The following is a 27,146-nucleotide window of genomic DNA, read 5'->3' as shown; positions in this document are numbered from 1 at the left end:
TCATATATTTTGAGTCTTTAAAATATCTCAGTGACTATATTTTTCATTTCCAAGGTTTTAAATAAGCTTTTAAAAACCATGTATATCAGTTATTTTATCTTTTTTTCATTTCGTTAGTTTGATAAAGTTTCATTCTTTTTTTTTTTTTCCCTTTTTAGGGCCACACTTGTGGCATATGGAAGTTCCCAGACTAGGAGTCAAATCGGAGCTGCAGTTACTGATCTATACCACAGCATGGCAATACTAGATCTGAGCCAAATCTGCAACCTACACTGCAGCTTGTGGCAACGCTAGATCCTTAACCTACTGAGCAAGGCCCCGGATCAAACTCGAAACCTCTTGGATACTAGTGGTGTTCCTAACCCTCTGAGCCACAACGGGAACTCCAAATTTTTGTTTGTTTTAAATGTGACCTTCCATTTATCTTTCTGAGTATCCTAGGCATGTTTCTTTACTTTTTTGTGAAATTCTTCTATGCAATTTACTTCATTTGTAGCAAATTTATGTTAAGGTTTGTAGGCTGACTTTCTTGATATTAGATATCTTGTGTTTCAGAAATTTGATTTGAAGATTTGTTTTTATTTATTTATTTATTTATTTTTTTTGCTTTTTAGGGCCACACCTGTGGGATATGGAAGTTCCCAGGCTAGGGGTCGATTCAGAGCTGCAGCTGCCTGCCTATGCCACAGCCATAGCAATGCCAGATCCGAGCCGCGTCTGCGACCTACACCACAGCTCATGGTGACACTGGATCCTTAACCCACTGAGCGAGGCCAGGAATTGAACCCTCTTCCTCATGGATCCTAGTGGGGTTCATTAACTGCTGAGCCACGATAAGAACTCTTGAAAATTTAATTTAAGTGGGAGCTTTTGTTTTTTTTTGCTTTTTCTCCTCCTCAGTGTTCAGTTCTTTTTTGTTGTTACTGTTTAATATTTGCCTTTATCTCTGGGCTGTCAGGCCTTAAAACTGAGCTTTGATGATAAACTCAGTTCCTTACCAGGAAGCTTTGTCTCTTTGCTCCCATCTTCCTTGGCTCACAGATTCTTATGAGTCTGTAGCCCTCTGTACTAGGTAAGTACCCTTATATTTTCTAGCTCCTTCCATAATCAAGAAAACCCCAGCTTCATGGTTTCACGCAGAGAACTCGGCTCCATATCTAGATGCAAATAGAGCACCTTTAGTTGTTAGTTGCCTTTAGTTGTTAGTTGCTTTACCTCTGGCAGCTCCTGGATGCTAGTGCTTCTGACCCTAGAACCCAACAGACCCATAGCCTCAGCCCTGACTTTAGATTTTTAAAGATATTTTGAGCCTAGATATGTCTTATGATTGCATCTTTTTCTGTTTTCATCTACTACTTGGAAGAGAGAGGAAGTCAGATCATGAAGTAATAGAATTATCTTGCCTGGGAATCTTATTCTTGTTTTTTATTTTTTACTTATTTTTTACTTTTCAGGGGCGTACCTGTGGCACATGGAGGTTCCCAGGCTAGGGGTTGAATCGGAGCTACAGCTGTCAGCCTACGCTACAGCCACAGCAACGCCAGATCTGAAACGCGTCTGTGACCTACACCACAGCTCCCAGCAACACTGGATCCTTAACCCACTGAGCAAGGCCAGGGATCGAACCTGCCACCTTATGGTTCCTAGTTGGATTTGATTCCGCTGCACCACAATGGGAACTCCTTATTCTTATTTTTTTAAGTGGGATGATTCTGTGAACCATGGACCTTATTGAGTGTAATGGGACTTCTCCATAACTTATGGCTGCATGGAGCCTCTTCATCATGCCCTTGACTTTTGGAAAACAGGCATGTGCGGTCCTTCACTTACTATTCCTGGTATTGGAGGATCTTACTCTTGGGGAATCAAAATGTTACCATTGGGGGATCAACCACATTAGGAGTTCAGAAGGTGATGGAAATCAGTCCTCTTCTCTTCCAGATTATTCCAGTCCATGTTGGGTGCCCTCAAATAAGCCTAAGATGTCTCTCTTCCCTGGTCGTCACTTCCCTTCTTCTTCTTCTTCGTGGTCCCCTCTGCGTGTCCCAAGGTCCCTCTTCCTCTTCCCAGCTGCTGTTTGTTCCTCTCAGTGGAGCGAGGCTCTGGTGCAGGTGGCGATGCTCTGTGTACCTCAGGTCCTACAGAGGGAGGGGAGGTCATGAAGAAAATTGGCTATTGTCAGATGTTCTGAGAGTATAACTCTGGTGTTATTTTGTTAAGCGTCTCAGCCTCTTTCCCCTGCATTTCAAAGACCCTCTTCTGTCTGGCTTTGTGGCCAGGTTCCTGACACGAGATGATTTTGCTCCCAGTCCCAGAAAGGGCATGTGACAGGAAAGTAAATCCTTCCTGCCATGCTTTTGCAGAATTAAGTTGAACCCCGTGAAATGTCACAGCATAAAAACCTTTGGAAAACTTCGGTTGCCCTTTCAAATTTTTTTAGACCCAACAAACTGAGTCTAAGGTTTATCTTGAAATTTCTGACCCATCCTGTGAAATGGGAGCAAAACAAAGCAACTTCTTCAATACTTTTGAGGAGTAAACCAGCAGAGACAAAGAGGTAGAATCCAATTAAAAATGTGTATTATACATAAAAGGATTATGATAGCAGTAGAATCATCTGCCCATTTTCAGACAGAAGACTTCCAGTTTTTGGGAGTCCATTTATTTCTCCAGTTATTTCAGAGCCTATTACTAAGGTAAATACATGAGGTTATTTTATTTTATTTGAGATATAATTCATCTCAGATTTTTCGGTCCTCTCAAATAAAATCTGATTGGTGCCTCCAAAGGCTAGAAAGTCTGCTTTTGCATTTCATATCCAGTTCACATTTTCAGTCTCTCAGAAGAGTCAATTTCCTTAAATTGTACAGTCTTTGGAATCAGGTAATCTTATGTCAGAAATCTCTCCTGGTATTCTTTTTTTTTTTTCTTTTAGGGCCACACCTACAGCATATGGAAGTTCCTAGGAAGCTAGGGATTGAATCAGAGCTGCAGCTGCTGGCCTACATCACAGCCACAGCAATGCAGGATCCTTAACCCACTCAGTAAGGCCAGGAATTGAATGCAAGTCCTCATGGATACTCGGTTGGGTTGGGTTTGTTACTACTGAGCCACAAGAGGAACTCCCTCTCCTGATATTCTGATTTCATTCACTTTGTTCTGAAGAAGAGCCTCTTTTTCGGACAAGAGGGGCTGTGGTAGTAGAAGCAAAGGGTCATTTGTCCACCCTCATCTCGCAGTCTCGGGAGGAAAGAAGTTCTGTTAGAGGAATTAGTTTGTTGCTCCAAAGCATTTGGAGAGTTGTAGCATCAGGTACCCCATTCTGGGGGATGTGCAGCAGATAAACGGCTTTTTTTTTGAGCCATGACCTGGGTAATGGATCATCTGCTAGAATGAACGGAGAAGGGAGGGCATCTGAGATTGGAGGAGACCTCCCTCTTCGTAAATCCAGAGGCCTCAGTGACCTGCAAGACCCTGTCCTAGTTTGGCAGGGGGGGGCTCCTAAAAACAGACCATATTTTAATGACACATGCATGTTTTATAGTCCCATTTATCTAGGTATGACAATATTAATTGAACTGTCAAATTGTTGGAGCCTGAGCTGCTAGGTCCAAATACTTGGAATTACAGAGAAAGAAATTCCCAGGGGGTCAAGGCAGCTGGACTCAGTGTGGAATGCAAAACTCACAGGGGTAGTGCCGCCTGCCCACCTTTATCTGGTCAGAGATTCCAGGGAGCTGCTGGGCTTATTCATGCTTGCATGATTACATTAAAAGCCTGGATCTTGCAGAGGTGTCTTAGACAAACATGATGTGTGCACAGCTGGTTCTGTTACCTTAAAATACCAGTTAGCCTTGTATTAAGGCTTTGATGAAAGATGTCAGTGTTGATCTTGGGAAACTCTCTACACGCTAATTCAAGAAGTGTGTTAGTGAAAGAGTTTGGGGCATAGGCTTGGAGAAGTTCTAAGAGGGAAAAGGGAAACGGGGCATTATTTTCCATGTTATCTGCCTCTGAATGTCTGCCCTTGCCACCTTCTGAAATTTGGGGTGGGGATTAAAACACAGATTACCACTGATTTCACAATGTTTAGTTTATTCCATCATGAAGACAGCATTCAGGAGTTCCCGTCGTGGCGCAGTGGTTAACGAATCCGACTTGGAACCATGAGGTTGCGGGTTTAGTCCCTGGCCTTGCTCAGTGGGTTAATGATCCGGCGTTGCCGTGAGCTGTGGTGTAGGTTGCAGACGCGGCTCGGATCCCGCATTGCTGTGGCTCCAGTGTAGACTGGTGGCTCCAGCTCTGATTTGACCCCTAGCCTGGGAACCTCCATATGCTGTGGGAGCGGCCCAAGAAATAGCAAAAAAAAAAAAAAAAAAAAAAAAAAAGACAGCATTCAGCATTTACTCCATGGGCATATGGCAGTGGTGACTCTGTAAGATACAGGAGGGGAAGTAGTTCCTGGTCTGGTAAATAGCAACCTGGAATTCTAACTGCACGGGATCTTCTGAAGAATAAATTCACGGAGTCAGGACAGGTTTTGACGCTGTCATGAAACCACTTAAAATTTTAATATTTGAAAACCTCACCTGAATTTGCTATTTTAAAATGCGCTGTGGTGTGGAGTCCATGTGCCTTAAGGAAACAGTCCTGGAAACTTATTGTCCAAGGCAGGTGAGTTCTTATCCCCTGTGTGGTGCGTCTAAGAACAGTATCATTATATGGAAATTGTAGGTAATGTCTAGCTGCCTGCTTCCGTCCAGAAAGCCATTGGGAGAGTGAATATATCACTTCCCTATTTTCTTTGCCTTTCCAGTTACCCCCCAGCTGGGGTATCATTTCCACAGCCTTGCTACCTATTGTCTCCCTTCTAAATGAGATGACATGTAAAATTACTTTGCAAGCTGTAAGCCTCTTTTCAATTAAGTTATTCGTTTTCTTACTTTCATTTCTTTGTTTACTCCTTTCTCTCCATTTGGAGCCCCCTCTACTTCTCAACATTCATCCAGAATCTTCCTAGTTTTCTGAGGTTCACACATAGCTCCCTGGAGCTAATAAGATTTTCTTTACCACCTAAGTGATAAAAGGTCATCTCAAGACCTAGCCTTTTCATGAAGCATCTCCAAGTCACCTCCCAGGGACATAGCTGTTAGGAACAGGCACAGTTACCATCTGTGAGGCCACTGTTATCTGGGGGCTGCTGTCACCTGAAGCCCCCAGGCTGCTCAGTGCTCCCCGGAGCCCACCATGTATGCCAGAGCCACAGGGTGTGCAGGAGTCACAGGGTGTGCAGTGTAGGAATGGAAGGCATGGCCATGTCCTTTTTGGACTACTGTGCACTTTACAGGCACTACAGTGGCTCTGCTTTGTCTCTTAACCTCTCACTGAGAGTTCAGAGTAAACACAGCTGTAGGTTCTTGACTAACATCTTCTAACCTCCTTGTAATTCAGATAAATCCAAGTTAGACATCTTCCTGTACTCCATTATTTATTCAGAAAGCCATTCACTGGCCCTTCTAAGTGTCAGCCATTGGGCCACATACCTATGATACAACAGTGATTCACACATGGAGCCTTTGCTGTCAGCAAGAGAGAGCTGTGGTGCTGAGCAGACTTTGTGTAGCTGTTTCTTTCATCTTTAGGTTTTCTCCCCCAAGACTCTTGGCATGTGGATTCGTGGCAGGCCTGTCCCACTCTCCTGCCAGGCGAGAGCAGGTGGAATGGGGCTGCAGTTCACAGCTGTCCTGAATGGAGGAGCTGGCGAGTCACATGCCGGTGGGGGGCGGGAGGAGAGGGGGGCTTACCTTTCCATCCTAACCTCTGCCTTGCTCCACGTCAGGACTCCCATCTTTGGTTTGGGGAGGTTTATAGAACTGATGAGCTATTGAAGAGGCCTTGTCCACGTGGGACACTTTGGATGGACAAGGCAGATTCTCGGGGCAGTGTGCAGCTGTAGGAGGAGGCCCTCAGGTGAGAAGGAGGATAGCTGAGATGATGCTGTGCACAGGTGATACAGGAACTCATAGGAGTGGTGGCTGAGGGCCCGCAGCTCTGGGCTCGGTAACCCCAAGGATCCTTGGCGCTAGTGACTGGCCTCAGCTGGGCAAGAGCCTGGCCTTTCTCTCAGAGCTGACCCCAGCTCCTTTTGGGTGGTCTCTCCAGCTCTGGCCTCCTCTGTATAGATTCAAAGAGCTCTGTCTAGCTCAGACTTCCCCCTTCTAGGCTAGGAAGCTCTCCTCTGGTCTCTGTACACACTCTCTGACTCTTCATGCATTTTCCCCTTCAATATGTTAATTTGAGCAGTTTCTCAATGAGAATGCCATCAGCACTGGGAAATTAAATAATACGCTTGTCATAGCAGGCAGATAGTTAGGCATGAGCAGAGAAGGGGTGCATGGGACCAGATGGCAGGAAACCACCCATCATGCAAACAGCAGGGCCCATGGGTGGATAAAGAAAAGCCAGAACCTCCAGACTGATAGGAAACCACACCGTCTGGGGCGATAAGTACCCTGAGTGCAGACAAAGAAAGGTGGAAAAGAGCATGATTCACTAATGTCTGAATGTAACCTGTTGCTCATTATGCCCTCATTATAATAAAATTGTAATAAAATTAGCTATGCAGATAAGAAGTACCCCTCATATACTGACGCCATGACACTTTCCACAAAACTAAATAAGGAGAAAAATCCCTTTTCCCTTCAGGAAGGTGAAGCTGGGATGAAAATTAAGGAATACGACCACCAAACCCCACCTTCCCAGTGAATATCCTGCCCATACAATTAGATGCCCCATGTAACAGGTGTGCCAAAAAGCACAGGACTCTCTGCCTGCCCCTCCTTAAGAGATGTATTTCTTACTTGAATAAATGCTCAATTTTCCATCTCATTTCTGAATTCTTTCTGCCACAAGACGAGAGCCTAACCCCTGGGGAACACCCTCACCGATATTTCCATCTCAGCCCCACTGCCCACCTCCATCATGCTTGAGAAGGAGGTACCTCATCTCTGAGAGATCAGAATTACCCGCTTATGGGTGTAAACTCTAAGCTTTGCTTCCTTCACAGTGTTGCTTTTGATTTTCAAAGATCTTGTTATCTCTCAGAAAGGCTGAGTCCTACAACACAAAATTTTTGGCTTTTCACATTCTTGTTTCCGTTATGGAGTTTAACTGTCTATGTGGAAGTTCAGGAACCGAACGTTAAGAAATTCTGCTCTTTGCATCCCTGCTGTGGTTCTGCCTGCGGCAGTGAATATATCCTGGCAACTCCAAGGAAAATATTTATTTAAAAATTTTAAATTTCACTCAGTGCCCATGGCTGAGGCTTAGCTTAAAAAAGAGAGCTCAGGTTCTTCAGAGCTCCTTACTAGATCTAACATTCTGATTTGCTGCCCCCTCCCTCCGCCCTTTTATCAAGTTAGAAACACGCTTTGTCCAAAGCTGAAGTGGGAAAGCCATTTGCTAGGAGGGAGGGGCACTGATTTCAGATGGAGACGACAGAAGGCATCTCTAATTTGAGACTATCAGGTCTGTAGCAGAAGGCGAGGACAGCTTTGGAGCAAATTCAGAGTAGTTAAGGATCCCAGGTCCTCAGGTCAAAGTTAAGAAAATTATTCCGAAAAAGAGGAGCATATTCTCAGCATTATTTATAATGCGGAAAAATTGGAAAACATCTAAAATGTATATCAAGCAAAGAGTGATTGAATAAATTATGGTATACATTCACCATGATAAGGTTGATCTTGGGAGTTCCCCTTGTGGCGCAGCGGAAATGAATCTGACTAGTATCCATGAGGATGTGGCTTTGCTCAGTGGGTTAAGGATTCAGCGTTGCTGTGAGCTCTGGTGTAGGTCACAGACGCGGCTCAGAGCCTGCATTGCTGTGGCTGTGGTGTAGGCTGGCAGTCGTAGCTCTGATTTGACCCCTAGCCTGGGAACTTCCATATGCCGCAGGTGAGACCCTAAAAAAATGTTGATCTCTATTGATCAGGAAATGTGACCACCATATATTCTTTAAGTAGGAAAAAATTAGACTATAAAGCAGTATGTATAGAGTCACACCGTTTTAGGGAAAAAAATTAAATTATATATGTGTATGCATAGGAAAAAATCTAAAAGGATGCATACTAAAATGCTATCTCTGGACTCTGGGTTTACTGGTGATTTTTAGTCTTGTCCTTCTATTTGTCTCTGTTTTCTGAATATTTAATAAAGAGAATAATCAAAATAAATAAAGCTTTTCTTCTTGAGAGTGCAGTCTATTTTTTTTTTTCCTTTGATCAATAGCTGGAAAATGACTGAAAGAGAGGAGACAGAGAAACTGCAAAGGTCCTGAGACAGACTTGGAAGCCTAAGATGATGATGCTTTTTCTGGGGTGAAGAAAAAAGAAGATGCAATAAATAGGTAAGTAGAGTTTGAGTTTCTTTTAATTTTTGTTCTGCCTGAGGTATAACCCTGTTAGAAGAAGCCGTTTGTCATACCGTACTGTTTTCTTTCCTTTTCCTTTTTTGATAATGTATACATTTTTACTAAAATGTCAAATTACATCTGTGAAACTTCTGATATGCTCACTATTTCACAACGTTTTCCAATCATTTCCCAATATAATTTGCATTTACAAAATTCCTGCTTAGCTAGAAAAGTTTGAAACTGTTTAGGTTCATTAAGCCAAGATTAGTCTTCTAGCTCCACAAAGGCAAGATTTTTTAGTGGACGAAAAAATTATTGAAATATGACAAGATCTTAGAAACCTTTATACCCTGTTACTTTTTTTTTTCCAACTCACTTGGGGAAAAAGCTAAGCATCTGGAAGATACTTAAACTGAATCTCTAGTGAATTTGCAGGTCTGCAGTTTTTTATCTCTTCTTCTATTGGACCATGGTCTGCATCCTTAAAGAATATTTATCTTCTAAGAGGGAAAAAATAGTAAACAAATTACTTATCATGCTAGGCATAATGCGAAAAACATTATGTGAGAATGGTTAGTGTTCAGAAAAGAGAGGAGTTTGTTTCTAATCGCAATGACCAGGAAAGGCCATTTTGCTGTTTTTTTTTTTTGTTTTTTTGTTTTTTTTTTTTTTTTAGCATAACAATTTTATTAACCGCAATATTATTTAAAGCTGCATACAACTGGAACTGCAAAATTGGTATCCATAACTTCTATTTTTTGTCTTTTTAGGGCCGTACCCGCAGCATATAGATGTTCCCAGGCTAGGGGTAGAATTGGAGCTGTAGCCACCGCCTAGGCCACAGCCACAGCACTGCCAGATCTGAGCTGTGTCTGTGCCCTACACCACAGCTCACGGCTATTCTGGATCCTTAACCCACTGAACGATGCCGGGGATGGAACCTGTGTCCTCATGGATGCTAGTCAGATTCATTTCCACTGAGCCATGACAGGAACTCCTGTATCTTAACTTTTCATTTCCAAGGTATTTTGTTCTATTCAGACTGTTATAGTGTTTAAGCACTTACAAATTAGTTGCAAATGAAGCAAGCTGAGATACTCATCCACTAATAACCAATTAATTAAACGTATCTAGTGTTAATTCCTCACAACTGCCTGGCAGATAATGAGTCATCATTAAATATATGTTGATTCAGTCATCGCTGTTGAGCCCTGTCTTTTTTTTCAATTTATTATTTTTTGAATTGAAGTATCGGCGATGTCAAATGTTACATCAGTTGACAAGTTTACAATATAGTAATTCGCAGTTTGCAAAGGTTAGGCTTCATTTATAGTATTATAAAATATTTGCTCTCTGATGTTTTATTTTCCTTAGGAGGGAATGATGTATTCTGATGTCCTCACAGAGGTAGTGGAGCATCCTTATTTGTCTCTGTAGGGATGTTTACACTTTTTATCTTTTCTAACAGCATCAAAATGAAAACTGACCCCAAGGGTAACAAAATTGCCTTGTGTTCATTATTTTAGAGGAGGGCTGAGAGGCTGGAGGGAGCAGGCACTGAGGATAAAATGAGAGAGACTGAGCCCTGCAATGGTTAACAGGGCTCAGGATAGGATAGTTTAGAAGTCTAGTTTGTTGTTATTTATTGATTAAACAACAGAAACAAGCACATAAATTCATAGCCAAGTTTGAGCTTGACTCTTCCTTCTTTCTAACCAAACTTCACAGACTCAGCAACAGGTTACTTATGTGGGGATGGTTAGGAATTACAGGAGGGTTATTAGAGTTATGGGAAGTCTCACTTTGAACTGTATATTATAGACCAGTATGTTATTACTTTTATGTCAGGATGACTCTAAAAGTTGTGTTGTTTACATCCTTCAGGGAAGAGATAAACGATGCCACTAGCTTTTGTGAATGTATTTCTGAAAAGTGCAAGAAAATGTTTTATTTGCCTTAAGTAGCAAAATGTTTTATTTGCCATCCTGCAATTTCATGTAAAGGTTTCATTGTATTTCCAGAACCCTCGTGAATACCAAAGGGTCAAACCCAATCTCAGCACACAGTTAGTGACTTTATAGATACGATTCTTATTTGATCATTACAACATGGATGTGTAAATGTTCCTGCACGCCGCCGCCCAGTTTCTTCCTTCCCTTGACCCTGCCAGCCCTTATTTCACTCCAGCTTTGTGCAGTGACCTCCGCCCCTGCCAGCCTCTTTGTCTGGCCAGGCCCACATATGTGTAACTGAAATGTCGTCAACTCCAGATGAGTGGGATCCAAATTTCTGAGGTTGTTCTATATGCTTATTAATTCCCTTGCCCCACACAGGTGGAAATGTGGTTTTGCGAGACGTTGGACCCTGTGAACTTTCGCTACGCCTTGCAAGGATGGAAAAAACATGTGCTGAGTAATAATGAAGCTGACTGACGGTAAAAGCTCATCCCACACAATAGCTCTTAAATTGTTTTTTAGAATGACCTGGCTTACCTTTGGTGGTCTGCTTACTGGGCTTCAGTAATTGTACTTTGGGAAGTCTGAGGTCACATCGTTTTAAGAGTTTTTTAAATGAGTTAATAGCTGGGAGGTGGCCGTTGCCCTTTTCACCAAGGAAGCAGCATTTCCTTGTCTCTGAGCTTATGTTAATGGATTTAAGAGGACAGAAGAGGTTCTGGAGGGAATAAACATGTACTGGACTGAGATTTAAAAATGTACCTAGTAACTGTCAAATCCTGCATCCAAGCTTATGGTAGGAATCTAGGTGGTAGTTTGCAACATCATGTTTGAAAGGACTCCAGCTGCCGTAGATGAGAGCTGTGTGTGTACATGGAAAGTAAAGTGGAAAAGCTGGGTCAGTGTGATGCCAGTTGGTAGGGCAAAGATGGCTTTCTTTTGAAAAAGGGAATTGAAACAAAGTGCTTTTCATCGATTCAATTAAAAGTCCTAATTAGTGAAATGAAGCGGCCTTTCCTTTCGAGGTTCATCGTTAAGACTGTTGGTTCTGGTGTCAGACTATCTGTCTTTAGCTCAGGTTGAATATGGGGTGCGTTGCTGACTTTTATAAGCCCTGTTTCCTTATCTGGTTAGTGGGGATGACAGTTGCATCTGTTTCATAATGTTATGTGTATTAAATGAAACAGTCCTTAGAAATCATTTAAATAGCAGGCTGCCTGGACTCAATGAACACTGTGGCTGCTTCCCCATCCACAGATGGCATTATTTCTATTCCATACTTGAAGGATATGATATATTTTCAAGTTTTTTTCACACAAAATATCTCATTGGATTCTTCCCACTGTCCTTTGAGGAAGGCAGGGCGGATGTTATTATCATCCTGTATTAGTCAGGGTAGGGTAGGCTGTAGAAACAAACAGGGCTGTAGAAACAAACAGGCCCCCAAAACTGTAGTGGCTTAATGTGATCAATATATATAATTTGATCATGGAACATTCCAAGGAAGATATTTTGGTTAAAGGGCAGCTTTCGTTCTTTTTTTTTTTTTTAATATACTTTTTAATTTAACTATAGTTGATTTACAATGTGTCAGGTGTACAGCAAAATGATTTGGATGTATATATTCTTTTTAAGATTCTTTTCCATTATAGGTTATGACAGGATACTTTATAGTTCCTTGTGCTATATAGTAGGTCCTTGTTTGTCTCTTTTATATATAGTAATGTATATAAGTTAATCTCCAATTCCAAGTTTATTCCTCCTCCCTTTCCCCTTTAGTAACCATAAGTTTGTTTTCTATGTTTGCAAGTATTTTTCTCTTTTGTAAATACATTCATTTGTATCATTTTTTAGGTACCACATATAAGTGATATCATATGATAGTTTTCTTTCTCTGTCTTCCTTCACTTAATATGATAATCTCTAGGTCCATTCATGTTGCTGCAAGTGGCGTTCTTCCATTCTTTTTTTATGGCTGAGTAATATTCCATTATATGTATAATATACATTATATGTATGTGTGTATACACACACACACACATGCACACACATACTACATCTTCTTTACCCATTCATCTGTTGATGGACATTTAGGTGTCTTCCATGTCTTGGTTATTGTAAGTAGTGCTTTTGTGAACATTGGGGTGCATGATCTTTTTGAATTAGAGGTTTCTTTGGATAAAGGATGATTCTAGGATATATTTTCTGGCTTTGCTGTCTTCAGTATGTGGCTGTCTGGGTCTCCATCATTAACCAAATGCAATTTATTGGAAGAGAGAAAGGGGGCATGTCAACCTTGGGCTGAAAATGGTACATATCACTTATGTTCGTATTCTGTTGACTAGGAATGAGAATCACATGGTCCTGCCTAACCACAAGGGAAATGAAGCTTTAGTGGTGTGCCCAGGAAGAAGATGGTACAGATTTATGGTGAACAGCTGGTAGTCCCTGCCACACACCCATCTAACAGGATTAAAACTGAGGTCCAGGGAAGCTGAAGTGACTTGCCTGATGTGATGCAGGTATTTGTAGCCATTGTCCAACAGGTTGGGATATGATATGAATCCTGGCTGGAATCCTAGCTGGAGGCAGTGAAGAGGGCTTAGAAGGAAAAGAAGAGACAGCAGAGGGAAGGAGGGCTAACCCTGACCCTGGCATGGAGATGCCCCACCAAGCAGATTCCTTGGGGCTTCTCACTAAAGCTGTGTTTAGTGCCATTGTGCGCTTCAGCTTCCACTTTGCTTGCCTTTCTTGCTGTTTCTTGTTCTCATTTGCAGATGCCCTGTGGGCTGCTAGTCCTGGGTGAGGGAGATTGAAATCTCCACTGAGATAAAACAATAGCACCTCTCCAGCTGCTATTGTTACAGGCCTCCTGGCTGCAGGCTCAAGGAGAAAACCTTGAATCAATTTGTCTGGTGGAGGCCAAGGGGTTGGCTGCCTGCCCTTCACAACTTGTTAAAATGAACACTTAGACTCTGGGGGGTGGGGTGCAGCTAAATCTGGGGGATGATTCTCACCCCCTGATCCTTTCTGCTGATTTTGTTAGGTTTGGGGATGTCAGTATCACAGAGCTGGAGGAGAGAGCAGAGGGCCGAGGCCATCTCTTTTTTTCTGCACCTGAAATGCTTAGTAACACTTCAAATTTGTTGGAATTTTGCCCAGATGCCTTTTTCTCTTCTCAAAGACTCTCCCAACGTTGTTCCTTTGGGACAAGCGTCTCAAAAGTCCATGGCCCCTCCCATTCTGAGCGGTGGTTAATACTCAGGTCACATATGCTTCAGACACGCGCTGGAAGGGGCTCCCCCTCCACTCTGGCCAGTGGCCGATGGGACCAGCCAACAAGTTTTGTTTTGCTTGACATGAAAGCTGGTTGAAGTTAAGCAGGAGACATGTTTTTGTTTCTTTAATAAATAAAAGTAAGGACCCTGTACATGAATAAAAGTAAAAGTTACTCCCCTGAGGTTTTTAGGCTTCCAAAAATAGTCCCAAACTTAGCCAAGGCTAATGCAGCCAGAATTTCCATGGAAAGCTTCGCTGGTGAGGAAGAGGCAGTGCCAGTGGGTGTACAAACAGGCTGCCCTCTCCCTCCACCCCTTCCTGTCTCAGTCCCTGGGAGTTTAGAAAACAGGTTTTTGAAATTGTGTTGTTTTTCTGGTTTGAGATAAAGACAACAGAGGCAGCAGCAATATGTATTATTGCAGAATCTAGTTTGGGGGCTGGGCGGGGGATGGATGAGGGGAGGTGGATTTATGATGGGGGGTGGAATTTGTTCCTGCAGCCAATGGGGACGTGTTTCTTCAAAAAAAAGAAAGATGGGGCAAGAATATTATCATAAGCAAACTGATGTAAAAAAAAGTATGTTTTAAAAAGTAACTTTCTCTTCCTCTGAATAATTGATGATTCCTGGCAAAGGAGAGCTGGTTAATAACACAAAACTGTCCTCCGGTAGTTTTAGCTGTGACCCCCTCTCCCTGGGATTTGCTCTCCTCATCTACCTGCAGCCAGGGCCAACTTTTTCTCATGAGCAAAATGCTCCGAGGTATTAGCATTTGTCTGCTTAGCAAACTTTTCTGAAGTTCAGGGTTTTAGGGAAACTATTAGAAATGTGAGCAAAGCACCTCGCCGGCCAGGGTGATGGCACCCCCTCTGCTGTTGGGCACTTCAGAAGTTTTGACTTGGGGGAACCGATCTGGAACTTTCAGGAACACATGTTTAAAAATAAGTACTTTTTTTTGTTTTTTTGTTTTTTTGTTATTGGGAGGGAGGGAGACGGTAATGTTTTTAGCTATTAAGCTTTCAGCTTTGCTGTGGAAAGAGTGCATAGTGGCTTTAAAACAGATTAAAAAAAATCTATTCTTCACTAAATCTAGTTGATTTTCAGAAAGGATTCAAAAGGCAAAATGAGAAAATCCTCCAAGGGATACCTAAGCTGAATGAAAGAGGCCAATGCGTTTCCCTGCCATTTCAAGTCAGGACTCGATTTTTCTCTGGTGCCTTAATTTGGATGGATGTGTATGGGGGTCGTGATGGTGTGTATATGTGTGTGCAGATTATGGAGGGATTTTATTATGCACATAACCTATCAGAAATTTGCACCATGTGCCTCAGTGTGGAAGACAGAAAAAGCACACTGGAATGGACAGTGATCATAAGAATTGTTTTAATGTTTACTTTTCTGTGGGCCAAATAATCATGGCAATGAAGGACTTTTAGGAGCCAGTCTCCCTAATATCATCTCTGAGTATGATTGGGGAGGGGTCCAGGGAGTCAGGAGCGGGGGCTAGGATGAGAGCGTTATCCTTTCCCACAATAGCTCATCGGCTAAGTTACCTCTTCATGTAGAGATGCTTGTTCAGAGAAACTGAAATTGGATCCCTAGTCTTTCTTTGGAAACTCGATAGCCCTGCTTGGTGAGGTGATCAAGAGTTTGATAGCATAAGAGACAAAAGTGTGTCATCTATTTCCTATGAATACACCGGGGGAATGTAGAAGAGTTTATAACTTAAAAATAATACGAGGCATATTTTCATTCTCTAGTTTTCAAATACATAGTTTTACAAGGACCTCCTCATCCCTTAATTTAAAAAAAATTTTTTTCTTTTGATGGCCGCATCTGCAGCATGTAGAAGTTCCTCGGCCAGGGGTTGAATTGGAGCTGCAGCTGCACTACAGCCATGACAACACCAGATCCAAGCTACATCTGCCACCTATGCCGCAGCTTGTGGCAATGCCAGATCCTTAACCCACTGAGTGAGGCCAGGGATCAAACTTGCATTCTTATGGAGACAATGTCAGATCCTTAATCCATTGAGCCACAACAGGAACTCCCTATCACTTAAATTTTTCAAACAAAACTATAATCACAATGAAAGAACTTCTGCATGCAAAGGAAAATTCTCCTTGGGCAAGAACTGTGTGTTTACCCCTGGCATGCTGAAACCCTGAGATTCTGTGAAAATGTCCATTTTTTTTCATGTTTCTGGTGTTTTTTGATTTTCTTGTTCAGTTTTAGCTACACACACACTTAAAAGGGGGATCCTACCCTGTGTATTCTGATGCCAAACCTTCAGATATTTCTTTTGTTAGAGAATATAGTGTTACTCCAGCAATGTTTTAGTTTGTGAAAGAAACATTTCCCTGTAAATGTTCAAGAACTCAAATCCACCAGTGAATTCATGTCTATGTAATGGGAAAACATCTGGGTAAGGGGTACAAAAATCTGTTTATAAAGGAGATTGTGTTTAACAGGACATCATATTTTGAAATGTTAGTGCACCCTGGCAGTGCACCTGTTGCATAAAGCAATGCTTTCTTTTATATAATAACCCCCCTCCTCCTTTCAGGCTTTCTGTCATAGAATCCTAAATTTCAGTAAATGAGCCCATCTTTACCATATGCTGTGCTTTTCACAACTTTACAGACGTCGGTTTTAACCCTGCCCAGTCCTTGTCTTTCTCACTAGAAGTGGCTCACCTCTTTTGACCTGTTTCCATAAGGATGTTTCTTTCTTTCCCTAGTGAGTTTGTATTGTCTTTAGGCCAGTGTACCTGCATCTCTGGTAATTAGAATCATGGTCTGTTATCTGTCTTGTGGGACACCTAGAGTCACTCCTAATTTATAGTTTAAAAAAAATTGAGTATAGAATGGTAAAGGGCTTCTCATCTCAATGTGAAAATAAGTATCACCTGATGTGGTGCCCGACTCTCTCTCAAGGCTCTCACCACTTCTTTCTTCTCACAACCACTGCCCCAGTTCAGCTTCTATTGCCCTTTTTTTTTTTTTTTTTTGGTCTTTTTGTCTTTTTGCCTTTTCTAGGGCTGCACCTGCGGCATAGGGAGGTTCCCAGGCTACGGGTCTAATCAGAGTTATAGCCACCAGCCTACGCCACAGCTACAGCAACATGGGATCTGAGCCACATCTGTGACCTACACCACAGCTCATGGCAACACCGGATCCTTAACTCACTGAGCGAGGCCAGGGATCGAACCACCTCTAGTCATCTAGCTAATTTTTGCTCATGATTTAATATAAGCAATATTAATATATTGCATTGTTGTCTTTGCCTCAACGAAGTCTTTCTTGTATCCAGGTTGGGATTCGTTCCCCCCTCAGCCTTTTGGGGCTCTGTATGCTTATCATCTGTGACATTCTATTATGTTCCTATATAGGTGTTTGTGACCATCTGTCACTTTTAAATTCCCCCACGTAGATACTGTGCCTTAGGTATCTGGCTTTCTGGTGCCTAACACAGCATTTGGCTCATGGACATGCTTCATTCATTCATTCATTCATTTGCTCACTTTTGAACTGAATGGAACCAGGTCACCAAAGATTACATAGGTAATTGGTGGCAGAGGTGGGAGTAAAACTCAAGTCTCTTGACTTCAGTGTTTCTGAACTAGAAACAGGCACATTCCTCCTTTTCCTCTGTTCCACTCTGATCCTTATTAATTTCCCCCATGATTTGGGTTCTGCCAGACTTCATCATTCCCAGTGGATTCCTTTCCCATATTCCCACAGCCGATGGTTTTAGGAACCCAAATTTGTTGATTTGTAAGCTGTGGTCCTATCCTGGATATAGAATAGGCAAATGCAGAGAACTTTGGGGGCAATATATGCAGCTACAATTTGGCCTTGAATGATTATACCTCGAATTGAATTAGACATCCTTGGAGCACAAGGTCTAAAAGATCAATGCCTTGGCCTGTGGACTTTCTGGCCAAGAAGTGCATGCATTCTTAAGAGGAACATAAACACAGCTCATGCTGGTTACACAGCAGCTTGGGTAGATGGATTTATACTTCATCAGACAGTTGGTCCCTGGGTAGAAATGTGGGCCACGGGCCAGGAGACCCCAGTTCAATTTCCAGTTAAGTCATCTCTGTTTATTTCTCACAAAATACATATTTTAAAAAAATGGAAATTAAAACGTCATGCCTAAAACACTCTACAGTAAACAGAGGTCTTAAAAGAAGAGCTATTGCCAGCACCACTTTTTGTTAAAGCTGCATCCAATTTAAAGTTCTTTTATACCCAGGATACAGAATGGTGTGCAGAGTGCTGCAGAAGTCGCTGCACATCTGATCAGGCACTCTGGCAGGCCTTTTCTCTGTACAGGATACTCACAGGCTTGAGGGCTGGCTCTGGACATTGATGGATGCCTACATGGGGCGTGGGACCCTAGGCATTTACCTCCACAGCCCAGTCCTTTCTGCAGTGCTCCACCAATTCTCTTGGTTTGTAGGTATCTCCCTTCTCTTTGCGTCCTTCCCTCTCTTGGTCCCATACCTGTCACCTCCTGATCTGTCCCTCTGTATCCATTGTTGTTCCTATTCAGTGGATCCTGATCCTTTCACTCGCACCATATACGTCTGCAGCCCCCTGTTGCTCTTGGGACACAGGCAAAAATCCTTAACCCGGAGTTCCCGTCATGGCTCAGTGGAAACAAATCTAACATCCATGGGGACACAGCTTCAATCCCTGGCCTCGCTCAGTGGGTTAAGGATCTGGTGTTTAGCTGTGTACTGTGGTTTAGGTCCCAGGCATGGTTTGGATCTGGCATTGCTGTGACTGTGGTATATACCGGCAGCTACAGCTCTGATTCAACCCCTAACCTGGGAACCTCCATATGCTGGAGGTGAGGTGCAAGCCCTAAGAAGACAAAAGACAAATAAATAAAGTGTGTCCTATTACTATACTTCTTGAGGGCTTAAGCGACTTAATCACAGTCACATGGAGTTGCTGTGAGATGGGATTTGAACCCCAGCAGATTTGCCCTGAGTCATAAAGATTCAGTTGAGACACAGTTGTCTTCTCAGTAGGTGAAGTTTCTCCACCTTTGTTTCATGATTGCCCTTTTAAGAGCCCTTTTACACCTGTTTTTACTAATCCTCTCCTCATGAAATTTTAATGCTACAGATAGACAGTTGTGAGCAGAATAGTGCTTTCACCCCCCTCCTCTCAAGACACCCACATCCTACATCCTGGAACCTGTGAATACATCATATTACAAGGTAAGGGCGAATTACGGCTGCAGAAGATATTAACGTTACTCATCCATGACCTTGAGTTGGGTAGATTATTTTGGATTATTGTGGTGAGCCCAGTGTAATCACAAGGGTTTGATAAGTAGAAGAGGGAGGCGGGGGAGTCAGTGTGAGGGAAATGCAGTTAGGAAAGACTTGACTGCTGTTGCTGGCTTCAAGAATGGAAGACGGCCATGAGCCAGGGAATGTGGGCAGCCTCTTGAAGCTGGAAAAGGCAAGGAAACAGATTCTTCCCTGGAGCATGAGAAGGAACGCAGCCAGGCCAACACCTTGTTTTCAGTCCAGTGAGACCCATTTCAAACTTCCGACTCCCAGGAATGGAAGATAATAAATTTGTGTTATCTTAAGCTACTAAGCTTATGATAATTTGCTACAGCGGCAGCAGAGAACTAATGCAACAAATCCAACTCTGTGTGTATGTTGGTATATGTACACATACCTACAGTTGCATACACTGCATGTACCATATGCAGGTCTGTGATTTATATGTAGAATGAGTACATTTTCCTTCACCACCAGGGAACCACTCCTCCCCCCCAGGGGGGGCGTGCACATTGCCTCTGTTGCTAATACATGTTCTGGACAACAAGAACAAGAATTGTCTCTGGTTTTGATGACTGCTTTAGCTTCCATTCCCAGCATGGTGCCTGGCACATAGTAGGCACTGAAGTATTTGTTGACTTGGTGAGTGCATGAAAAAAATGGATGAATGATGATGAGGGACCTGAATTAAATAAACTTCTTATGAAAAATAAAAAGGGCTAAAGGACTCCATGTTGGAAGGGAGTGAATAAATGTTTTTGATTAACAGTGAGACTATAGCACCGTGAACGCCATTCACCTCCATAGATTTATCAATGTCCGGGAGCATTTGGTTAAAGTGACCAAGGCACAATGAGGCAGACGCTAACCCTCTTCCTCTTCACCTGTCAAGTGTCCATTTGGAAGGCATTTTCTAGGGCTTGGATTTCGGTAGCCTTGCTTTTGCAGGAGAACCCACATCCCCACATGGTTTTCTGGCTACCTCCTCCCTGGGTCTGGGGAAGGTACAGGCTCTTCCTGGGGCCTGCTCTGTGTCTGTCTTGTGGTGATGATGGGAGTATTAAACATCTTTGGAGGACAGGCCATGTTGGCTTTGGTTCTTCCCCTGGCACTGGTGAGTTCAGCACATTCCTTTCTGACTCTCCTAGAGATGCTGTGTGGGATAGTCAGGCAGCACCACCCCATCGGGGTGAATCCAGTGGGAGGAAATGCGGAACGTGCCCAGCTCTGTACTTGCATGCCATCGGGGACCGGGCAAAATCTGGAGGGTTGTTGGAAGGGGGCCCGGGTCTTTGGGGAGGTGGCCAAAGTGAGATTGGGGCATCGTGCAGCACAGGAGACCTCTGTGGGGTTGGGGGGAGTAACTTCCCAGGCACATGTGAGGGGTGGCTGTAGAGCCTCACTTGGCAGAGTTGGTGCCTTCACTTGATCTCACCACAAGGCAGTGCTGGTCTCCAGGGCCTGTGCATGGCTAACAAGGAACACTTGTCTGGCGTTCACATTTGCAAATAACTTTCCTGTGTAAGAGCTCAGGATGATGAGTCTTAAGGGGGTCTGGCCTAACCTCTCTGTGGCTGTTTTGTTTCCATATTTTAGCAGTCATTGATTCCACTGCCTACTGTGTGCAATGATAACAGCAAACACAAACATTTGGGTCAGATTTTCTGTTCAACATATTTTTTGACTTCCATTAGCCAATTCATACCCAATCCTGTGAGACTGCATCTTATGCCTTCATTTTTCAGATGAAAAAACTGAAGGTTAGCAAAGCCAATGAACATGCCCTGTTCATTAGGCCACGGAAAATAATAGTATGATCTACCAGAGTATGTATGTGCTGTAAGTGCTCATATTTCTTGAATTCCCAGAGCACTGGGGTAGGCATTATTACTATCCATTGTCAAATGGGAAAATTGAGGCACAAGATGACTAACAACTTGCCCAAGCTCAGACAGCTTCTAAGAAGAAGGAGGACTTGAAATCAGGTAGCCCAGCTTCATAAACCATAGTATCAACCACTGTGCCACTCTGCATCCCCACAAAATGGTATTTCCAGTGGTGAATCCTATACCCTTCTTTCCTGTCTACCTTGGGTCCTTTCTATGCCACGCAGTCTGAGAAGGAAAATGATATTGTTTCTGCTTATCATCTGGGTGGGAGAGTAAGGTGTGGTGACTTTTCAGGGCAGAAAGCTGTAAGTACTAAGGCAGAGGTCAGGGGGAGCTCTGAGGCACCACGAAGAATGGCCCAGGAGACTTATACCCTGTGGTATCCACAGCCCCCTACCCAGCGGACGTTGCTTATGCTGGCCTCTGTGTCCCAAATTCTTGCTTGAATGGAGTGGTCCTTGCAGTTGTCCTGGATTAGTCATTTGACATCGTATTTAGGGGTTTGGGAGACCATGTTTCTTTTAGAAAATCTCTACCATATGCAGCATGCCCAGTAAACATCAGAGTTCATTGGCAAGCAAACTGCTGAAAAGAAGTACTCTAAGTTGTCCTGCACCAGGTGCCTAAAGACAGAGACCCCTTTGGCTCTGGCTTTCCTTGGCTGGGTTCTCATCAGCTTGGAAGGATCATCTGTTGCTGCCTGGGCTGGGTGCTGTCTTTTCTAATTTTGGATTGAACCCAGTACCTACATGGCACTTTCTCCCAGCCACTAGCCTGATTTAGCCTTTACTCCTACCTCCCCTTGGACATCATTTTCTAGCCTGAGATGCCATCTTTTTCCTATGTTTTACAAACTCCAAATTGTAATATATAGGTTTGGCACATGTTTGTATACTTCTGGGAATAATGATTTATAATATTTGAAATTAGAGGTGTCTTTAATTTCTTAAACATTTTGTCATCACCATACTACCACCATAATTTTTCCAGAATCTTTACTATCTGGCTGATGTAATTATCTCTTTCTTTTGTTAACCATGCAGGAAACTCTAGTTCCTTCATTGGGTTCTCTCCTCATCTTTACTTGCCCATTCTGAGTCTATGCCTTTGTCATCACAGCTTGAAACTCCTGGATCCCTGGCCAATCAATGCCTTATATGTGTATTTAGGGGACATTTGTTTATTTCCTGAGGGCCTTAAAGTTAGTTAGCCCCCATCCCAAACCCAGTTGGCATACAGTTTGTTTGGATAGTTGGAAAATAAGTTACATAAAAGTTTGTGTCTCACTCATTGGTAATGATCTTCGATAGTCTTGCTTTGTGTCTTATAGTAAAAAGGTGATGATTTGCAAGTATGATTGTATCACTAAGTAATAGAAAACCATTTGCTGGCATGTTTTCTTAGCACTTTATTTGTAACCTTTGTATAGATTTTAGTAGCTGTGTTGGAGTTATCTGTTTTCATGTTTGTTTCTCCTATGGATAAGTTTATTACAATCAGAAATCTTTTTCTCATTCATTTTTGCCTTTCTAAGCATGGTGCTAGGAACAAAATATGTGTTCAATAAATGGTATGGAAAAAATCATATTGATGTCTTTCATTGGTTTCAAAATGAACCATTCTTATCACTCACTGAGTCATAACTGTATATTTATGTCTCCTCTACTAAGCATTAGCTTTTAAGCTTGGACCACTTAGTAGAAACCATAGATTAAAATGAACAATTATATGCCAACAAGTTGGACAACCTAGAAGAAATGGATATATTCCTAGAAACATTCAAGCTATCAAGACTGAATATAATGAAATAGAAAATCTGAACAGACCAATACCTCATAAGGAGATTCAAATATAATAAAAACTTCCCAAGAAACAAATAGCCTTACTGGTGAATTATACTCAATATTTAAAGAAGAATTAATACCAATCCTTCTCAAACTCTTTCAAAAAATTGAAGAGGAAGAAATGCTTCCAAACTAATTTTATGAGACCAGCATTACCTTGATATCAAAACTGGAAGAAGACATCACAAGAAAAGAAAATTTTAGGCCAATATCCCCGATGATCATAATTGTAGAAATCCTCAGCAAAATATTTGCAAACTGAATTCAATAATACATTGAAAAGATCACATGCCATGATCAAGTGAGATTTATTTCAGGGATGCAAGGACAGTTCAGTATCCATAAATCATCCCATGTTACGCACCACATTAGTAAAATGAGGGATAAAAGTCATATGATCATCTTGATAGACACAGAAAAAGCACTTGACAAATCAACATCCATTTAACATAAAAAGTCAACAAATATAGAGTAGAAGATAGATGTCTCAACAGAATAGAGGCTATAGATGACGAGCCCATAACCAACACCATACACAATTGTATAATGCTGAATGCTTTCCTCTAAGACCAGGAAAAAGACAAGGATGACCACTCTCACCTCTTCTACTCAACATAGCATTGGGATTGTAACCAGAGAAATTAGACAAGGAAAACAAATCAAAGGCATCCAAATTGGAATGGAGGAAGTAAAACTGTCACTATCTGCAGATGATACAATATTATACAAAGAAAAATTTTGATGTTGCATCAAAAAAACTGTCAGAACTAATAGAGAAATTCGGTAAAGTTGTAGGATACAAAATCAATACACAACAAATGTGTTCCATTTTGATGCACTCCTAATGAACTATCCAAAAGGGAAATTAAGAAAATGATCCCACTTATAGCTGAATCAAGAAAAATAAAATATATAGGAATAAATTTAACCAAGGCAGCAAAAGGATTATATATTGAAAACAAAAAGGCATTAACAAAAGAAATGGAGATGATAAAAATAAATGGAAAGATATTTCTGTACTTCTAGGTTAGAAGAATCAATATTGTTAAAATGTCTATACTGAGTTTCCATTGTGGTTCAGTGGATTGTGAGCCTGACCAGTATCCATGAGGATATGGGTTTGATCCATCACCTCACTCAGTGGGTTAAGGATCCAGCATTGCCATGAGCTTTGGTGTAGGTCACAGATATGGCTCGAATCTGGTGTTGCTGTGGCTGTGGCATAGGCCAACAACTACAGCTATGACTCGGCTCCTAGTCTGGGAACTTCCAATATGCCACAGGGCCTTAAAAAAGTCTATACTACCCAAAATTCCAATGGCATTTTTCACATAAATAGAACAAATAATCCTAAAATTTGTATGGAACCACAAAAGATCCCAAATAGCCAAAACAATCTTGAGAAAGAAGAACAAAACTGGAGGTATCACATTCCCTGATTTCAAACTATATTGCAAAGCTATGGTAATTAGAACAGTTTAGTATTGGCATAAAAACAGACCCATAGATTAATGGAACAGAATAGAGAGCTCAGAAATAAGCATGTGCATATATGATCAGTTAATTTACAACAAAGGAGCCAAGAATTTACAGCGAGGAAAGAGCAGTCTCTTTAACACATTATATTGGGAAAACTGGATGGCCACATACAAAAGATTGAAATTGGACTCCTCTCTTACCCTGTACACAAAAATTAGTTCAAAATCAATTAAAGACTTGAAAATAAGATTGCAAACCATAAAACACCTAGAAGAAACATAGACAGTGATCTCTGCGTAGGTCTTGGTCATGATTTTTTGAATCTGACACAAAAAACAAAAGAAACAAAAGCAAAAATAAAGCAAGTAGGACTACATTAAACTAAAAAGCTTATGCGCAGCAAAGAAATCCATCAACAAAATAAAAAGTCAGTCTACTGAATTGGGAAAATATTTGCAAATCATATCTGATAGGGGCTGATAGCCATATATATATATATATATGGAAGCAACCTAAGTGTCTTGTTATTTGTGGATGGACCTAGAGGGTATTTTGATAAGTGAAATAAGTCAGACAGAAAAGGACAAATACTGTAGATTTCACTTGTAAGAAGAATCTAAAAAATAAAAAACAAAAGCAGAACAGATTCATAGATACATTGAATAAACCAGAGTGGAGGGATTGTGGAAATAAGTGAAATAAGGGAAGAGAATTAAGAGGTAGCTACTCTCGTTATAAAATAACTAAGTTCCAGGGATGTAATACACAGCATAGGGAGTATAGTGAATAATATCATAACATTTTGTATGTGTCAGATGATAATGACTCATAATGATGATTTCATAATACATAGAAATATCTAAATCATTATGTTGTACACCTGAAACAAATGTAATATTGTAAGTCAAATATACTTCAATAAAATATATTAAAAGTGTATAAAGAACTCATAAAACTCAACAGCAAAGACAATCTGATTAAAAAATGAGTAGAAGAACTAAGTAAGTATTTTTCCAAAGAGGACATACAGATGGCCAACAGGTACATGAAAAGATGCTCAACATCATTAATCTTTGGGGAGCTGCACATCAAAACCACAATGAGATATTACATCACACCTGTTAAAACAGCTTTTTTCAAGAAGAAAAAACAAGTGTCGGTGAGGATGTGGCAAAAACAGAACACTTGTACACTGTTGGTGGGAATGTAGATTGGTGCATCCATTATGGAAAACAATACAGAAGTTCCTCAAAAAGTTAAAAATGGAGCTACCATATCATTCAGCAATTCTCCTTGTAGGTATTTATATGAAGAAAATGAACACACCAATTTGAAAAGATATATGCACTCCCATGTTTCTTTGCAGGATTATTTACAGTAGTCAAGATATGGAAACAACCTAAGTGTCCATCCATGGATAAATAGATAAAGAGATTTTGGTGTATTTATACAATAGGACATTTTTCAGAATGAAATATTGCCATTTGTGATAATATGGATGGACTTTGAGAGCATTATGCTAAGTGAAGTAAGTCAGAGAAAGGAAAATTCCATATGTTCTCTCTCATATATGGAATCTAAACAAACAACCGAAAAATAAAAACCAAGCTCATAGATGCAGAGAAAAGATTGTTGGCTGCCGGGGGTGGTGGGGTAGGGGGTTAGGGTGGAAGAAATGAGTGAAGAGCATCAAAAGGTAAGAGAAAAAAATACTTTCCCTGAAATACAAAACTGTAGTCAATTTAACTTTATGTCTTGGGGCTAGTTGCTCAGCTGCACAAAGACAACTTTTTTTATGAGTAAAATGGAAGTCCTGACAGTATCTACCCCATAGTCTGTCAGGAGCATCACATTTGCATGGGAAAGTCTTTTGTGGACTGTATAAAACATTAAGATTACTTGGGTATTTACACATGCTTTTATACACAGAGATGTTATGAGAGGAATGGGATTTCTGATGATCTTGGTAGAAGGGTTAGGAGTTAAATTGGCAGAGAAAAGAGATGAGGTAGGGTGTGGGGACAATGGTATGATATGACAAAGAGCAGTTAATTGAAATTGAGTAAAATTAAAGGAGAAACATGAGAGGCACTCCTTTAAAAATAATAATGTCGACTATTTAATAAAATATATATATATATTTTTGGAGTTCTCGTCGTGGCTCAGTGGTTAACAAATCTGACTGGGAACCGTGAGGTTGCGGGTTCAATCCCTGGCCTTGCTCAGTGGGTTAAGGATTTGGCATTGCCATGAGCTGTGGTGTAGGTTGCAGACGTGGCTCAGATCCCGTGTTGCTGTGGCTCTGGCATAGGCCGAGGGCTACAGCTCCAATTAGACCCCTAGCCTGGGAACCTCCATATGCCACGGGAGTGGCCCTAGCAAAGGCAAAAAGACTATATGTATATGTATATATATATATTTTTTTCTTCTATAGCAGGTCTCTGTTCCCCTCTAAACATGTGGTAGTAAAACTATGTAGCATGCTCAAGAAATTAACTACTTTCACCCCTATTAATAATAATTCTAATAAAAATTATTCACATAATGCTATATGCCAGGTACCATCCTAAGACACTGCCTGGGTTATCACAACAGCCTCATTATCATCTCTACTTTTCCAAGAACTTAAGTAATTTGCCTAAGGTGATGCTGCCAAGTGGTAGAGCTGGGATTTGAATCTCATAGAATGAGCCAGAGGCCAATCGCTTAGCCACCATGCCTTATTTCTTTTTGAGTAACTTACTTAACCTGTACTTCCACCTTCATTTTCTCATATAATCTTAACAACAAAACTAAGAGTTGAGTGTAATTATTACTTTCACTTTTCAATTGACAGAACTGAAATTCAGGTCAAATGGCTAGTTCAAGGTCATACCTCTAATAAAGGGAAGAGTATGAATTAATTTATTTTTATTTATTTTATTTTTTTAATTTTTTCCCGCTGTACAGCATGGGGATCAAGTTATTCTTACATGTATACA

General features: G+C 41.3%; 1 long non-coding RNA gene across 3 annotated transcripts in view; it reads left to right on the top strand.

Moving 5' to 3' along the window:
* Positions 1-27,146, top strand: part of LOC102164357 — a 194,962-nt gene that overhangs the window by 67,031 nt on the left and 100,785 nt on the right. Inside the window, exons 3-5 of one of the 3 annotated variants that reach the window (XR_002343198.1) lie at positions 8,287-8,404; positions 10,744-10,844; positions 12,711-15,546. This is a non-coding gene — a long non-coding RNA (uncharacterized LOC102164357). Of the gene's footprint in view, positions 1-8,286; positions 8,405-10,743; positions 12,214-12,710; positions 15,547-27,146 lie in introns of those variants that run through there. The other 2 variants (XR_002343200.1, XR_002343199.1) reach the window with 2 other exon arrangements.

The sequence above is a fragment of the Sus scrofa genome, chromosome 4 (genome assembly GCF_000003025.6).
Source record: "Sus scrofa isolate TJ Tabasco breed Duroc chromosome 4, Sscrofa11.1, whole genome shotgun sequence".
NCBI lineage: Eukaryota > Metazoa > Chordata > Mammalia > Artiodactyla > Suidae > Sus > Sus scrofa.
This window is presented reverse-complemented; position numbering and strand designations above follow the sequence as displayed.